Genomic DNA, 15,962 nt, shown 5'->3' on the forward strand with positions numbered 1-15,962 from the left:
CTCACTTCGTCCCAACTTACCCTTCCCCCTCCCCATAGCCTCAAGTCCATTCTCTAGTAGGTCTGTGTCTTTATTCCCATCTTGCCACTAGGTTCTTCATGACCTTTTTTTTTGTTTTCCTTAGATTCCATATATATGTGTTATCATACTGTATTTGTTTTTCTCTTTCTGATTTACTTCACTCTGTATGACAGACTGTAGGTCCATCCACCTCACTACAAATAACTCAATTTCGTTCCTTTTTATAGCTGAGTAATATTCCATTGTATATATGTGCCACATCTTCTTTATCCATTCATCTGATGATGGACACTTAGGTTGCTTCCATGTCCTGGCTATTGAAAATAGAACTGCAATGAACATTTTGGTACATGACTCTTTTTGAATTATGGTTTTCTCAAGGTATATGCCCAGTAGTGGGATTGCTGGGTCGTATGGTAGTTCTATTTTTAGTTTTTTAAGGAACCTCCATACTGTTCTCCATAGTGGCTGTATCAATTTACATTCCCACCAACAGTGCAAGAGGGTTCCCTTTTCTCCACACCCTCTCCAGCATTTATTGTTTGTAGATTTTTTGATGATGGCCATTCTGACCACTGTAAGATGATATCTCATTATAGTTTTGATTTACATTTCTCTAATGATTAATGATGTTGAGCATTCTTCCATGTGTTTGTTGGCCATCTGTATGTCTTCTTTGGAGAAATGTCTATTTAGGTTTTCTGCCCATTTTTTGATTGGGTTGTTTGTTTTTTGATATTGAGCTGCATGAGCTGCTTGTAAATCTTGGAGATTAATGCTTTGTCAGTTGCTTCATTTGCAAATATTTTCTCCCATTCTGAGGGTTGTCTTTTGGTCTTGTTTATGGTTTCCTTTGCTGTGCAAAAGCTTTTAGGTTTCATTAGGTCCCATTTGTTTATTTTTGTTTTTATTTCCATTTCTCTAGGAGATGGGTCAAAAAGGATCTTGCTGTGATTTATGTCACAGAGTGTTCTGCCTATGTTTTCCTCTAAGAGTTTGATAGTGTCTGGCCTTACATTTAGGTCTTTAATCCATTTTGAGTTTATTTTTGTGTATGGTGTTAGGGAGTGTTCTAATTTCATACTTTTACATGTACCTGTCCAGTTTTCCCAGCACCACTTATTGAAGAGGCTGTCTTTTCTCCACTGTATATTCTTGCCTCCTTTATCAAAGATAAGGTGACCATATGTGTGAGGGTTTATCTCTGGGCTTTCTATCCTGTTGCATTGATCTATATTTCTGTTGTTGTGCCAGTACCATACTGTCTTGATTACTGTAGCTTTGTAGTATCGTGTGAAGTCAGGGAGCCTGATCCCTCCAGCTCCATTTCTCGTTCTCAAGACTGCTTTGGCTATTCGGGGTCTTTTGTGTTTCCACATAATTTGTGAAATTTTTTGATCTAGTTCTGTGAAAAATGCCAGTGGTAGTTTGATAGGGATTGCATTGAATCTGTAGATTGCTTTGGGTAGCAGACTCATTTTCACAATGTTGATTCTTCCAATCGAAGAACATGGTATATCTCTCCATCTATTTGTATCATCTTTAATTTCTTTCATCAGTGTCATAATTTTCTGCATACAGATCTTTTGTCTCCTTAGGTTTATTCCTAGATATTTTATTCTTTTTGCTGCAATGGTAAATGGGAGTGTTTTCTTAATTTCACTTTCAGATTTTTATCATTAGTGTATAGGAATGCAAGAAATTTCTGTGCATTAATTTTGTATCCTGCTACTTTACCAAATTCATTGATTAACTCTAGTAGTTTTCTGGTAGCATCTTTAGGATTCTCTGTGTATAGTATCATGTCATCTGCAAACAGTGACAGCTTTACTTCTTCTTTTCCGATTTGGATTCCTTTTATTTCTTTTTCTTCTCTGATTGTTGTGGCTAAAACTTCCAAAACTATGTTGAAGAATAGTGGTGAGAGTGGGCAAGCTTGTCTTCTTCCTGATCTTAGTGGAAATGGTTTCAGTTTTTCACCACTGAGGGCGATGTTGGCTGTGGGTTTGTCATATATGGCCTTTATTATGTTGAGGAAAGTCCCCTCTATGCCTACTTTCTGGAGGGTTCTTATCATAAATGGGTGTTGAATTTTGTCAAAAGCTTTCTCTGCATCTATTGAGATGATCATATGGTTTTTCTCCTTCAATTTGTTAATATGGTGTATCACGTTGATTTATTTGCATATATTAAAGAATCCTTGCATTCCTGGAATAAACCCCACTTGATCATGGTGTATGATCCTTTTAATGTGCTGTGGATTCTGTTTGTTAGTATTTTGTTGAGGATTTTTACATCTATGTTCATCAGTGATATTGGCCTGTAGTTTTCTTTCTTTGTGACATCTTTGTCTGGTTTTGGTATCAGGGTGATGGTGGCCTCATAGAATGAGTTTGGGAGTGTTCCACCCTCTGCAATATTTTGGAAGAGTTTGAGAAGCATAGGTGTTGGCTCTTCTCTAAATGTTTGATAGAATCCGACTGTGAAACCATCTGGTCCTGGGCTTTTGTTTGTTGGAAGATTTTTAATCACAGTTTCAATTTCAGTGCTTGTGATTGGTCTGTTCATATTTTCTATTTCTTCCAGGTTCAGTCTTGGCATGTTGTGCATTTCTAAGAATTTGTACATTTCTTCCAGGTTGTCCATTTTATTGGCATAGAGTTGCTTGTAGTAATCTCTCATGGTCCTTTGTATTTCTGCAGTGTCAGTTGTTACTTCTCCTTTTTCATTTCTAATTCTATTGATTTGAGTCTTTTCCCTTTTTTTCTTGATGAGTCTGGCTAATGGTTTATCAATTTTGTTTATCTTCTCAAAGAACCAGCTTTTAGTTTTATTGATCTTTGCTATCGTTTCCTTCATTTCTTTTTCATTTGTTTCTGATCTGATCTTTATGATTACTTTCCTTCTGCTAACTTTGGGTTTTTTTTTTTTTTGTTCTTCTTTTTCTAATTGCTCTAGGTGCAAGGTTAGGTTGTTTATTTGAGATGTTTCCTATTTCTTAAGGTAGGATTGTATTGCTATAAACTTCTCTCTTAGAACTGCTTTTGCTCTATCCCATAGGTTTTGGGTCGTTGTGTCTCCATTGTCATTTGTTTCTAGGTATTTTTTGATTTCCTCTTGATTTCTTCAGTGATCACTTGGTTATTAAGTACTGTATTGTTTAGCCTCCATGTGTTTGTATTTTTTACAGATCTTTTCCTGTAATTGATATCTAGTCTCAAAGCATTGTGGTCGGAAAAGATACTTGATATGATTTCAATTTTCTTAAATTTACCAAGGCTTGATTTGTGACCCAAGATGTGATCTATCCTAGAGAATATTCCATGAACACTTGAGAAAAATGTGTATTCTGTTGTTTTTGGGTGGAATGTCCTATAAATATCAATTAAGTCCATCTTGTTTAATGTATCATTTAAAGCTTGTGTTTCCTTATTTATTTTCATTTTAGATAATCTGTCCATTGGTGAAAGTGGGGTGTTAAAGTTCCCTACTATGATTGTGTTACTGTCGATTTTCCCTTTTATGGCTGTTAGTATTTGCCTTATGTATTGAGGTGATCCTATGTTGGGTGCATAAATATTTACAATTGTTATATCTTCTTCTTGGTTCGATCCCTTGATCATTAGGTAGTGTCCTTCTTTGTCTCTTGTAATAGTCTTTATTTTAAAGTCTATTTTGTCTGATATGAGAATTACTACTCTAGCTTTCTTTTGATTTCCATTTGCATAGAATATCTTTTTCCATCCCCTCACTTTCAGTCTGTATGTGTCCCTAGGTCTGAAGTGGGTCTCTTGTAGACAGCATATATACGGGTCTTGTTTTTGTATCCATTCAGCCAGTCTGTGTCTTTTGGTGGGAGCATTTAATCCATTTACATTTAAGGTAATTATCGATATATATGTTCCTGTTCCCATTTTCTTAAATGTTTCGAGTTTGTTATTGTAGGTGTTTTCCTTCTCTTGTGTTTCTTGCCTAGAAAAGTTCCTTTAGCATTTGTTGTAAAGCTGGTTTGGTGGTGCTGAACTCTCTCAGCTTTTGCTTGTCTGTAAAAGTTTTAATTTCTCCATCAAATCTGAATGCGATCCTTGCTGAGTAGAGTAATCTTGGTTGTAGGTTTTTCTCCTTCACCACTTTAAATATGTCCTGCCACTCCCTTCTGGCTTGCAGAGTTTCTGCTGAAAGATCAGCTCTTAACCTTATGGGGATTCCCTTGTGTGTTATTTGTTGTTTTCCCCTTGCTGCTTTTAATACGTTTTCTTTATATTTAATTTTTGATAGTTTGATTAATATGTGTCTTGGCATGTTTCTCTTGGATTTATCCTGTATGGGACTCTCTGTGCTTCCAGGACTTGATTAACTATTTCCTTTCCCATATTAGGGAAGTTTTCAACTATAATCTCTTCAAATATTTTCTCAGTCCCTTTCTTTTTCTCTTCTTCTTCTGGGACCCCTATAATTCGAATGTTGGTGTGTTTAATGTTGTCCCAGAGGTCTCTGAGACTGTCCTCAGTTCTTTCCATTCTTTTTTCTTTATTCTGCTCTGCAGTAGTTGTTTCCACTATTTTATCTTCCAGGTCACTTATCCGTTCTTCTGCCTCAGTTACTCTGCTATTGATCTCTTCTAGAGTATTTTTAATTTCATTTATTGTGTTTTTCATTGTTACTTGGTTCCTCTTTAGTTCTTCTACGTCCTTGTTAAATGTTTCTTGCATTTTGTCTATTCTATTTCCAGGATTTTGGATCATCTTTAGTATCATTATTCTGGATTCTTTTTCAGGTAGACTACCTATTTCCTCTTCATTTGTTAGGTCTGTTGTTTTTTTACCTTGCTCCTTCATCTGCTGTGTGTTTTTCTGTCTTCTCATTTTGCTTACCTTACTGTGTTTGCAGTCTCCTTTTCACAGACTGCCGGTTCGTAGTTCCTGTTGTTTTTGGTATCTGTCCCCAGTGGCTAAGGTTGGTTCAGTGGGTTGTGTAGGCTTCCTGGTGGAGGGGACTAGTGCCTGTGTTATGGTGGATGAGGCTGGATCTTGTCTTTCTGGTGGGGAGGTCCACGTCTGGTGCTCTGTTTTGGGGTGTCTGTGACCTTATTATGATTTTAGGCAGCCTCTCTGCTAATGGATGGGGCTGTGTTCCTGTCTTGCTAGTTGTTTGTCATAGGGTGTCCAGCACTGTAGCTTGCTGGTCGTTGAGTGAAGCTGGGTCTTGGTGTTGAGATGGGGATCTCTGGGAGATTTTCATCATTTGGTATTACGTGCAGCTGGGAGGTCTCTTGTGGACCAGTGTCCTGAAGTTGGCTCTCCCACCTCAGAGGCATAGCCCTGATGCCTGGCTGGAGCACCCAGAGCCTTTCATCCACAAGGCTCAGAATAAAAGGAAGAAAAAATAGAAAGAAAAAAAAAAGATGTAAAGTAAAATAAAATAATGTAAGATAAAATACAATAGAGTTATTTAAATAAAAAATAAAAAATAATTATTAAGAAAAAAATAAAAAATAAAAAAACGGATGGACAGTACCCTAGGATAAATGGTGAAAGCAAAGCTATAGAGACAAAATCTCTCACAGAAGCATACACATACACACTCACAAAAAGAGAAAAAGGGGAAAAACTAATATATCTTGCTCCCAAAGTCCACCTCCTCAATTTGGGATGATTCGTTGTCTAGTCACGTATTCCACAGATGCAGGTACATCAAGTTGTTTGTGGAGCTTTAATCTGCTGCTTCTGAGGCTGCTGGGAGAAATTTCCCTTTCTCTTCTTTGTTCACACAGCTCCCGTGTTTCAGCTTTGGATTTGGACCCGCCTCTGCGTGTTGGTCGCCTGAGGGCGTCTGTTCTTTGCTCACACAGGACGGGGTTAAAGGAGCAGCTGCTTCGGGGGCTCTGGCTCACTCAGGCCGGGGGGAGGGAAGGGTACGGATGTGGAGCTAGCCTGCGGTGGCAGAGGCCGGCATGACGTTGCAGCAGCCTGAGGTGCGCCGTGCGTTCTCCCAGGGAAGTTGTCCCTGCATCATGGAACCTTGGCAGTTGCGGGCTGCACAGGCTCCCGGGAGGGGTGGTGTGGATAGTGACCTGTGCTTGCACACAGGCTTCTTGGTGGCAGCAGCAGCAGCCTTAGCGTTTCATGCCCGTCTCTGGGGTCCACGCTGATAACCACATCTCGCGCCCATCTCTGGAGCTCGTTTAGGCGGCACTCTGAATCCGCTCTCCTCGCGCACCAGGAAACAAAGAGGCAAGAAAAAGTCTCTTGCCTTTTCGGCAGCTCCAGACCTTTTCCCGGACTCCCTCCCGGCTAGCTGTGGTGTGCTAACCCCTTCAGGCTCTGTTCACGCCGCCAACCCCAGTCCTCTCCCTGCAATTTGACCAAAGCCCGAGCCTCAGCTCCCAGCCCCCGCCTGCCCCGGCGGGTGAGCAGACAAGCGTCTCGGGCTGGTGAGTGCTCCTCGGCACCGATCCTCTGTGCGGGAATTTCTCCGCTTTGCGCTCCGCACCCCTGTGGCTGTGCTCTCCTCCGTGGCTCTGAAGCTTCCCCCCTCCACCACCCGCAGTCTCTGCCCGCGAAGGGGTTTCCTAGTGTCTGTAAACCTTTCCTCCTTCACAGCTCCCTCCCATTGGTGCAGGTCCCGTCTCTATTGTTTTGTCTCTGTTGCTTCTTTTTTTTTTTTTCCCTACCCAGGTACGTAGGGAGTTTCTTGCCTTTTGGGAGGTCTGATGTCTTCTGCCAGCGTTCAGTGGGTGTTCTATAGGAGCAGTTCCACGTGTAGATGTATTTCTGATGTATCTGTGGGGAGGAAGGTGATCTCCGCGTCTTACTCTTCCGCCATCTTACAGGAACCCCCTGTTGTTAATTTCTCATTTTATTTTGTCGTAGTTGGAGAAGAGACTTGTGTTGTGGCCTAATATTTTCTCTATCCTGGAGAATGTTCCATGTGCACTTGAGAATAATGTATAAATTGTTCTGTATATATCTGTTCTGTATAGTTGGTTATGCTGCTATTCAAGTCCTTTATTTCTTCATTATTCTTCTGTCAGGTTGTCTTACTCATTTGTAAAAGTGATGTATTGAAGTTTCCAACTACTATTTTATAACTATTTCTCCATTCAATTCTGTCAGTTTTTGCCTTATATATTTTGAAGTTCTGTTATGTGTGTATATGTTAATAATTGCTATGTCTTCTTTAAGGATTGACTCTTTTATTAATATATAATTTCCTTCTTTTACTTTTTTGACAGTTTTTGAATTTAACTCTATCTTGTGTGATATTAATATAGCTACCCAAGCTCTTTTCTGGTTACTATTTGCATGAAACATCTTTTTCCTCAATTTCACTTTCAAACTTATTTGTGTCTTTGTATCTAAAATATGTTACTTGTAGACAGCATATAGTTGGATCATGGTTTTGAATTGATTAGTTAGTCTCTGCCTTGTAATTGTGTAGTTTAAATCTTTTACATTTAAAGTAATTACTGATAAGAAAAGCCTTGTGACATTTTACTGTTTGTTTTGTATATATTTTATAAATTTTTTATTCCTCAGTTCCTCTGCGACTGCTTTATGTGTTTACTTTTTTCTAATGTATCATTTCAATTCATTTCTCTTTTTTTTCTTTTTTCTTTTAAATTTATTTATTTATTTATTTTTGGCTGCATTGGGTTTTCATTGCTGCATGCGGGCTTTCTCTAGTTGTGGCAAGTGGGGGCTACTTTTCATTGCGGTGCACGGCTTTCTCATTGCGGTGGCTTCTCTTGTTGTGGAGCATGGGCTCTAGGCACACGGGCTTCAGTAATTGTGGCATGCGGGCTCAGTAGTTGTGGCATGCAGGGCCTAGAGCACGTGGTCTTCAGTAGTTGCAGTGCATGGGCTCAGTAGTTGTGGTGCGTGGGCTCTAGGGTACCTGGGCTTCAGTGGTTGTGGCTCACAGGCTCTAGAGCGCAGGCTCAGTAGTTGTGACACATGGGCTTAGTTGCTTTGTGGAATGTGGGATCTTCCAGGACTAGGGGTTGAACCCATGTCCCCTGCATTGGCAGGTGGATTCTTAACTACTGCACCACCAGGGAATTCCCTCTTTTTTTTCTGTATATATTTTAGTTATTTTCTTAGTGGTTGCCCTGGGGCTTACAATTAACATCTTAAATTTATAATAATCTAGCTCCAATTAAAACCAACTTAATTACACTAATTAAGTATACAAAAATTCTGCTCCTGAACAGTGCCATCCTCTCCCCTTTATGTTGTTATTGTCACAAGTTACATCTTTATATATTGTGTACCCTTTAACACATATTTATAATTACTGTTATATGCATTTATCTTTTAAATTACATGGGCAAAAAAAGAAACAAGAAGAATTGCAAATCTAAAGTACTATACTTGTTTTATCTTTTATCTATATAGTTCCCTTTCCAGTGTTAATTATTTCTTTATATATTTTTGCATCGCTATCTAGTATCCTTTCATTTCAGCTAAGGATTCTCCTTAGCATTTCTTTTTGGGCAAGTTTACTAGTGACAAACTCCCTCAAGTTTTGTTTATCTGGGAATACCTTAATTTTTCCTTCATTTTGGGAGGATGGTTTTATCTGATAAAGAATTCTTGTTTGACAGTATTTTTCTTTCAGCACTTAAAGTATGGTGTTGGAAGCCATCCAGACGCTGCAACGCCATGACAAGGTCATGGGGCGCTCCAGTGCGGTTCCGCCTTGCAGTTCCGCACTGGAGCGCCCCATGACCTTGTCATGGTGTTGCAGCATCTGGATGGCTTCTGACATCTCCCCCTTTTTTATTTTTTAAAATATAGGTATGTAATTCCACAGATACTTGTTTGATGCTTTTTTGAATTATTCTGAAGATGACTGGAAATAAAAATATACAAATTAATATTATTCCTCCAATAATGGCCACGTTAATAAAGAGGGAGAAGATGGTTTTTTGAGACACAAATTTTTCAATATTCTCAAAAAAATCCAAGGCTGATGTAGCAGGGGAAATATTTAATTTAGCAGTAGCAAGAGTATGTATTTGCTTATGCAATTCATTTAAATCTAAACTAATATCTGAATCATTCCAAACTCCCAATATATGATTTCTTATCTTATCCCAATTATGTAAGAAGTATTAACTTGTGCTGGAGTTACACAAATCCACTTATAATTTTTATGACATTTCAATGCTAATTTAACTTTTAAGGCAGTTAACTCTTGACCTATATGTAATACAGCTTCTTCTAACACATCTAGCTTAGCTTCTAAATTCCTATCTATTGTTTCCTGTATAGCTAAAGTTAAGGATACATTCTTAGATAACTCATTTACATGTTTAGCAGTATGTACTTCCTGAGTTAAAGCTATTGTTGATAAGGAAAATGATGCAATAGTAGTAATCAAAGCTGATATACATAAAATCAAAGCTGCAACAAATCTTTTTGGTCTTTTAAATAACGCTTTTGTCTCTTCTAAAACTTGCATTCCATACTCTTCATACCAAGGTTCTGTTAATTGCACAGGAACCATAATATATGATGGCCTTTTTAATATTAACACCACCTGTGCATTCATCATTGGATTAACACAACTTGCCAACATACAATTTTTACATTGAACATTATATACAGTATCATTATATTTTATTTTTATATCCCTATAATTGTGAGACACCAAAAATACATAAGGAGCATATAAACATGTCTGTAACTCTATCATAACTTTATTTTTTGGCCTTTTAAGGGTTATAGGAGCAGAACTAGCTACAATTTTCTATAACTCAGGTTGATAAAAATTTACTCCTTTAAGTACTCCTGTTAATATTGAGGGTACCCATCCTCCAACATGAACTCTATTTACTTTAATGTAAGGTGGAATAATAGAGTTCTCCCAATCATAGTGGGAAGCATGTTGGTAATATTTTCTATAATCTCTGGTGGGATCAGGGTGACTCCAATCATATATTTTTTGTATATCATAATGATTTGCCATACCCATTCTGCTTCTATACATGCATTGTCTCCAATTAGGAAATCCAGTCAAGGGATCTAAACCTTGTCCTGATTCTAATTCCTCTTTTAAAGTTCCTGTAACACTACAATCACCATATCTATCAGGATGTTTAGCCATATCAAGATGATTTGTATCAAAACCTGGCATTCTCATTAATAGTGACCATAATAGTCTTTTTCCTCTTTCTCCTGGAGTATCAAACATTTGTCCTCTCAGGGAGGTAGGAATACAATTATGCTTTAAGGATGAATTTTGTAAATGTAGGGAGGCTGGAAAATTAAAACATATAGGTGAGGAAGCAGACTTTCCCACAAAAGTAAAATTATCATTCATTTTAAAATTATTATATGCCTGAGAGTTTAAAGGTCCATTAATAAAATCAGGTCTATTAGTTGAAACGGGAGGTATTTCCTCTCCCCATGTAACTACTTGTAACACAGGAGGATCAGGTACATAAGCCCAATATGCATCTTTCAACCCAGCAGCCATTCCACCTGTTACCTGGCAGGCGATAATCGCAAGCATAGCCACTAACAAATTTCCTGGATTTACCATAGCTCCCTGTTCCAAAACAACCTTCTTAGCCTCTCCTGTCAAATGTTTTATTTGTCCCCATGTAGGGGGATTTGTTGTTCTCGTAGAGAAAGCAGAACGTTTTCTAGGAGGAGGTGACAAAGATTGCTTAGCTGGTGAAGATGGCGGCGGTGGTGGCGCAGGACGAGATCTATGAACAAGAACAGGGCGTCCTACAACAGGTCTAGGACGAAAAATTATTGGTGGCTGTTCTGTAAGGGAAAGTCCTTCTAACTGCAGCAACAGGGGATTTTCATATCTCGGCGGAGGTATTTCCTTCGTTGGGTTCGACGATATAGTTTCTTTTTTGAAGAGAAGGCGACTTGTTGAAGGAAATGGAGGTGGGGGTGGTAAACCCGACATGTCTGATCAATCGGTCAGGCACCCACAAGGGAGAGTCTGCGTCCTGCGGAAAAATACAAGCATAGCCTCTACCGCTGGTTAGTAACACATCTGGTCCTTTCCATTGGCTAGTAAGTAAATCCTTCCATTTTACCATTGGTTTTGGTTTTGTATAATCAGGATTCCAGTGTCTTAGCATTGCTGTATTTCCTTGTATTTAAATTATGAAGTAAATTATCAGTATTTAAATTATTAAGAACAAACATAGCATGCTGTAAGATATGATGTGGAGAACTATGTTTAAATTCTCCTTGTTGTAGCTTTGTAATTTGAATTTTTAAAGTATGATAAGCCCTTTCCACAATAGCTTGACCTTGGGGATTATAAGGAATTCCTGTAGAATGTGAGATCTTAAATGCTGCACAAAAATCCTTAAAAGCCTTAGATGTATAAGCAGGTGCATTATCTGTTTTTAAAGCTTGAGGATTGCCTAAATATGAAAAACAATAAAGCAAATGCTGTACTACATCTTTAAATGCTTCTCCTGTCCGAGCAGAGGCTATTATAACATGTGAATATGTATCCACAGTAACATGTACAAATGAAAGCTTCCCAAAATTCGGCACATGAGTAACATCCATTTGCCATAATTTATTAGGGCTCAATCCTCTAGGATTTACTCCCATAGGCAATATAGATTGTGTTGAAGGACATTGTTTACAATTTTTAACAATTGTCCTAGCGACTTCCCTAGGGATGTGAAACTGATATCTTAATGCAGCAGAATTCTGATGATGTAAGCTATGTGATTGTTTTGCTTCCTCTAGATTACTTCCTATAATAGTTTTAGTCAAAAGATCTGCTTGATTGTTTCCTGCAAACAATCCTCCAGGTAAATTAGAATGAGCCTTTATATGACCTACATAATAAGGTAAAGATCGTGACCAAATTTGCTTCTGTAAGGGTATCAAAAGGTCAAATATTGATGGTTTTTGTTCCGGTAAAATCGCAGTCTCAATATGAGGAAATAGTCTAACCACATACTGCGAATCTGAAAATAAATGTCTCCTGAGAGAGTTCTGCAAAAACGTGAATAACCGCAATAAGTTCTGCCTTTTGAGCAGAAGTCTCAGAAGTCTGTAACACTTTTGATTTTCCATTTATAACCATAGCAGCTTTTCCATTTGAGGACCCATCTGTAAAAACTAATTGGGCTTCTTTAATAGGATTTTTTGCACTTAATGTGGGAAAAATAACAGGATGTTTTGCAAAAAACTGTACCAAAGGATGACCAGGGAGATGAAATTTTATTTGTCCTGTATAATTTTCTAAGGCAATTTGCCAATCCTCATTAAACTGCAATAGATCATTTAATTGATCTTTATTATATGGAATAACAATATTATCCATTTCTTTTCCAAATAATTCTCGGCTTCTTTTACATCCCTTCAAGATCAAAGTTGCTATTAAAGCAGGATAAGCAGTAACAAACTTTTTTGGAGTAACTGGCAAATGTATCCATTCCAAAGGCCCATCTTGCCAAAGGACTCCTGTAGGAGATAATAGGGGTTGACAATATTAAAAAATCCCAAGTCTTTCTTATGTCAATTCTCTGCAAAAAACAATCATTCATAGCCTTTTCCACTGTTTGTAACGCTTTTTGTGCTTCAGGAGTAATTTCTCTTGAGGAAACTGGGTCAGAGTTCCCTTGTAAAATATTAAATAAGGGTTTTAATTGAGCAGTTGTAATTTTTAAATAAGGCCTGATCCAATTTATATCCCCTAACAACTTTTGAAAATCATTTAAAGTCTTTAAATGATCTTTTCTTAGGCTAAAAACCTGAGGAGTAATAACTTGAGTATTAATAATTCTTCCTAAATAAGTCATAGGAGGTTGCACCTGAATTTTTTCAGGGGCAATTTTTAGTCCAGATTTCTGCAAAGTAGCCGTCATTTGTTGTAATATTTCTTGCAATAAAATTCTATCAGGATGAGCAATTAATATATCATCCATATAATGAATAAGATATACATTTTTATATCTTTCTCTTATTACTTTTATAGCCATATCTACAAATTTTTGACATAAGGTAGGGCTATTTTTCATACCTTGTGGTAAAACTTTCCATTGATATCTTTGATAAGGCCTCTGAAAATTAATAGAGGGAACACTAAAGGCAAATCTTTTTCTATCTGCCATATCAAGAGGGATAGTAAAGAAACAATCCTGTAAATCAATAATGATTATATTTTAATCCTTTGGAATTGCTACTGGCGAGGGTAAACCAGGCTGTAAAGTTCCCATATCTTCCATAGTATCATTTATAGCTCTCAAATCTTGTAATAATCTCCATTTGCCAGATTTTTTTCTTAATAACAAATATAGGAGTATTCCAAGGGCTGTTAGATAACTCTATATGACCAGCTTCCAATTGTTGCTGAACTAAAGCCTGAGCAGCCGACAGCTTTTCAGCAGTCAAGGGCCATTGTTCAACCCAAACTGGATTATCTGATTTCCAGGTAATGGGGTCAGCTGTTTGAACAGTGACCTTATTCATAAATTTTGATAACATTTGATGTGTAACTATATCATCTGGACTATATAACAACATTCCCATTTGGGATAAAATATCTCTTCCCCATAATGTTATTGGTAATGAAGTAATTACATAAGGATGAAAAAGTCCTTTTTGCCCTTCTTCATTTGACCATGTAAGAATCTGAGAACTTTTGGCCACAATTGGTGCTTTCCCTAAACCCAATAATTCATTTTTTGAGGTTTTTGTAGGCCATGCAGAGGGCTAATCCTTACCTGATATGCAAGATACATCAGCTCCTGTATCTAATAGACCCTGAATATCTTTACCATTTATCTTAAGGGTTTTAATAGGTCGAGTTTGAGTAATTTCTTGTACCCAAAAAGCCATGTCACTAGACCCGAAACCTTGATTATTTCTAGATTGCTGAGTGACTGATTTACCCATGACGTAGTAAGGTAATAACAATAGTTGAGCTAATCTCTGACCTTTGTGAATCTGTTGTGTTTTTACAGGCGGTGATATCATCAATTGAATTTCCCCAGTATAATCAGAATCTATTACACCTGGTAATACTGTAATACCTGCCATTGATGTTGAACTCCTTCCTAATATGAGCCCCAAGACCCCTTCAGGTAAGGGTCCTTTGATTCCAGTTGGAATCTTTACTGTAGGAGAATCTGGGGTTAAAATTGTTGAGGTGGAGGAACTGAGGTCCAGTCCCGCACTACCTGGGGTTGCTCTGAAGAGTTCTGAGACTGATCGCAATGGGGAAGGAATGGATTCATCTGTTCGGGGCACATTGGAGGTTGAGGTAGTGGGTGAAGAGGAAGAGGATGGATAGATGGCTGTATTGGCTTTGCTTGCATTGGAAATGCCCCAATCATTTTTGGGGCCTGAGGCTGGCCCCTCTGGAAGTTTCCCTGATTCCCAGGGTTAATGGGCTGCAGTATCCTACCATCCCTATGAAATTTGCTCTTACATTCTTTTTGCCAATGATAGCCTTTCATGCATCTAGGACACAGTGATTTTGGAGATGGAGACATAGGGACTCCCGCTGAGGAAGACTCAGCATTAGGCATACTATTCATTGGGGCTACAGAGGATCCATATGGACAATTTCTACTAATATGTCCAGACTGACCACAAGAATAACACTTACCCATAAAAGGCCCAATTATATTTGATGTTGTCTTTTTTCCTTGATTCATGCTTTGTATAACTTGAGGATAAGGCTCTCCTCTTAATGCAGCTGCAATTGCAGCTCCCTGCAGAAATGCTGGGCCTACGTCTGCACACTGTTTTACATAATCTGAAGTGCTTCCTGTCTATCTAATAGGTCTTAACAATGCTTGACAAGTATTATTTGCATTTTCAAAAGCCAATTGTCTTATTAAAATTTCTGCAGCCTCCTGATTTGAAATAACACGACTTACTGCCAAGCCAAGTCTAGAAACAAATTCTTCATAGGGTTCATCACCTTTCTGTTTTACCTCTGCTAAGGTAGTAGTCTTGCCAGATATCGGAGGCAAGGCTTTCCAAGCATCAACTGCACAACTTGTACACTGCATTAGTACTTCCTTTGGCAGATGCATTTGCTCCTGAGCAGTATCATAATCTCCTGCGCCTAATATCATGTCCAAAGTCAATCTTCTCCTGCCATGACCTTTATTTATAGCTGCCTGCTTTTTAGCTAAATCTTCATATTCAGTTTTCCAAAGCAAATATTGTCCTCCTGATAAGCAAGATTTTGCCACTTGAGTGCAATCATATGGAGTCATCCATTTACTGGCTAAAGCCTCCAAAATGGTTAAAGTATAAGGAGCAAGTGGACCATAGTCTACGCAGGCAGTTTTTAATTCTTTCATAAGTTTATAGGGTAAAGGTTCCCATACTACTTCATCATTGAATTCTCCCTCAAATATTACTGGAAAGCATCCAGCGAAGTCTGGATCCTCTAAAGTATGAAATCTATTACCTATTGAGGAAATACGAATTCCCCTTGCCCTAGATTGCATTTTATTAACAGGAAGAGGAGGAGGAGGCCTTGAGGGCAATTCTTCTTTTAATTTATGTCTGAAATCATTCAGAGGTGGATACAGAGATCTATTATGAGGAGTTGCTTCCGATTTCACTACGGGAAATCCCCGTGGATCTGGATCTCTATGATAAGCTGCAGCAGCTTCATCTAAATCAGCCTGATCAGCCGGAGGGAGAAAATCATCATCATCTCCATTTCCCCCTATAATATCACCTGTCTCAAAGGATGCTGCCAAAATATTTTCAACAGACTTAGCTGGAGGAACATTTGGTGCAGAAGGCTCAACATCAGACTCTATAGAATGAGGTGGAGTTATTGCTGGGGCTTTATGTTTTTCATGTGTAGGATCTAAACTATCTCTAATTAAATTCCATAATGCAAAAGTATCCACAGGAACCTTCTCTGGGCCATGATAAGAATAGTGAATTCTTAAAGTTTCTCCTATTTTCTCCCAA

General features: G+C 38.1%; 1 long non-coding RNA gene across 1 annotated transcript in view; it reads left to right on the forward strand.

The window, feature by feature from the left end:
- Positions 1-15,962, forward strand: part of LOC132357018 (uncharacterized) — a 46,754-nt gene that overhangs the window by 29,332 nt on the left and 1,460 nt on the right. The window contains exon 2 of the long non-coding RNA XR_009500155.1: positions 13,982-14,101. This is a non-coding gene — a long non-coding RNA (uncharacterized LOC132357018). The remainder of the gene's footprint in view (positions 1-13,981; positions 14,102-15,962) is intronic.

Source organism: Balaenoptera ricei, chromosome X (assembly GCF_028023285.1).
Source record: "Balaenoptera ricei isolate mBalRic1 chromosome X, mBalRic1.hap2, whole genome shotgun sequence".
In the NCBI taxonomy this organism is placed as follows: domain Eukaryota; kingdom Metazoa; phylum Chordata; class Mammalia; order Artiodactyla; family Balaenopteridae; genus Balaenoptera; species Balaenoptera ricei.